Below are 2,456 nucleotides of genomic sequence, written 5' to 3'. Positions count from 1 at the left end.
CGCCACGCCGGCCCGCTCGGCCCGCGGGAGGCCCTCCCTGGCCCGCGCACACTGCCGCCGTCCTCCTTGCTCGCGCCTCCTCCTCACCGTTCGGCGCCGCCATCGCCGCCTCGCCCGCCTCGTCGCCGGTCGCCGCCGCCACCTTCACCGTGCGTCGTGCCGCCCGGCCTCCTCCTCCGCCTGCGTCGCCCGGCTGCTGCCCTCGCCGCCCCTCGCCGCCCCAGCGAGCTCCTCCGGCCCCCCTCGAAGCTCCGGCTGCCACGTCTCCATCTCCGGCGAGTTCGGCGTCGAACCTCAGGAAACACGCCGCCCCGATCTAGATCTGGGAGGTTGACCTAATTTTGCCCCAAGTCCTAGTATTTTTATGCATTCTTCATCACATCATAACTTTGCACCCGTGGCTCCGTTTTGGGCGTGTAGCATATCAAATTGTTCATCTCGACGAGTACTTCATTTCATTCCATTGCACCATGTTCATTTGAGTTCATCTTGATGCCCTAAATTCTCTTGCAAGAGTGCTATGCAATGTTAGTTTCAGTTTCTTATCAGGATTTGGACATTTGTCATTTTTGCCATGATTAATGTGTGCCTCCTATGAACTTGAGCCCTACATGTGTTTTGAAGTATGCCATGCCATCTTTACAGGGGTGTATGCCATGTATTTTTGTGATATTTGTGGTGACTAGCACAAGCATGCAAAGTAGCCCTCGTAATGTTGCTGATTTCAGGGACTTAGAAATCTTCTAAGTCTTTGTCCTGTTAATATTTTTATGCCATGTATTCTTGTTGCTACAGAGTGATCCATGCCTCTTTTGAGCATGTTCAGTTAGGATGATTTTGAGATAATGTTATGCCCTATCGATCCATGTCTTTGTTTGTATTTATGGAGCACCCTAGCTTGAATCAATTGAGCTCTACTTTTGCTATAAAATGTTCCTGGCAGATTGTTTACGTGTTAAGCAATTTTGCCGAGGTTGTTGTAGTTGATCCATGCATGCTATGAGGTTGTTCTTGCTATGTTTAGCTTCTATGCCATGTCTACTTGTTGGGTGTATGCTTATTTTGTCATGCAATGCCTTGTGGTGAGTGCATCGAGCTCGTAAACATGCCTACGTGAATCTGTTTTGCCATGTTCCAGTTTTCTGCTAAGTCTGAATCTGTTAACGAAACTTGCTATGTTCACATGGTTGCCATTGTATTTTCTGATCCCTTTTGGCTTATGGTCAGTAAGGGACTTTTGTTGTATGCTTTGAGTAGCTTCATGCCATGCCTTGCTTTGCCATGATATGTTCCTGTAGCATGTAGTTATCTTTCTCTAAACATGGCTTCCTGATGTTAAATTCCTGACATGTTTTTTTTTCACTAAGTCTGTAACCTCATATCTTTTGCACTTTTGCCATGCTTATTTGAACCTGATATTGTGTGAATTAGCCGTAGCTCAGTGTTCATATTTTGTCAATCATCTTGAGTGGATCACTGCCATGTGCTTTGTTGCTATGTTAGAGTGCAGTAGCTTGTTGTTCTTGATGCATTTAGATGGCCTCGCGCTGTTAATCGCAGATCGGTGTCATATTTGTTTTGCTTGCCATTTGCAAACCGTGCATCCGTTTCTGGTGATCTTTATATCGATTTAGACCGAAATCAACTCATCTTTCCAGCGGCACTCTTGGTTTTCCAAGTTGAGGCCAGGTTCAATCTTTCCTTTTCGAAACATGCATATGCATCGCATATCACATCCCGCATATCGTGCCATGTTTTGCATCATGTTGCTTGTGCATTGCACGTGGTTGATTGTGTCTCCCTTTGCTTGTGTTCTTGCTTTGGGTAGAGCCGGGAGACGAGTACGTGATCGAGGAACCAGTTGATTACACTTACGAGGATCAAGCTAACGTCAACTCGGAGAACTTTGCAGGCAAGATGACCATACCCTCGAAATCACTTCTATCTTTGCTTGCTAGATGCTCGCTCTATCGCTATGCCTATGCTACGATACCTACCACTTGCTTATCATGCCTCCCATATTGCCATGTCAAACCTCTAACCCACCTTGTCCTAGCAAACCGTTGTTTGGCTATGTTACCGCTTTGCTTAGCCCCTCTTATAGCGTTGCTAGACGCAAGTGAAGATTGGAGCTTGTTCCTTGTTGGAACATGTTTATTGTTGGGATATCATTATTATATCTTGTCTATTTTAATGCATCTATATACTTGTTAAAGGGTGGAAGGCTCGGCCTTAAGCCTGGTGTTTTATTCCACTCTTGCCGCCCTAGTTTCCGTCATACCGGTGCTATGTTCCTTGATTTTGCGTTCCTTACACGGTTGGGTTATAATGGGAACCCCTTGACAGTTCGCCTTAAATAAAACTCCTCCAGCAAGGCCCAACCTTGGTTTTACCATTTTCCACCTAGGCTCTTTTTCCCTTGGGTTCCATGAACTCAAGGGTCATCTTTATTTTAA

This window comes from Triticum dicoccoides, chromosome 6A (assembly GCF_002162155.2).
Source record: "Triticum dicoccoides isolate Atlit2015 ecotype Zavitan chromosome 6A, WEW_v2.0, whole genome shotgun sequence".
In the NCBI taxonomy this organism is placed as follows: domain Eukaryota; kingdom Viridiplantae; phylum Streptophyta; class Magnoliopsida; order Poales; family Poaceae; genus Triticum; species Triticum dicoccoides.
The sequence above is the reverse complement of the archived record's forward strand: the minus strand, read 5'-3'. Positions refer to the sequence as shown.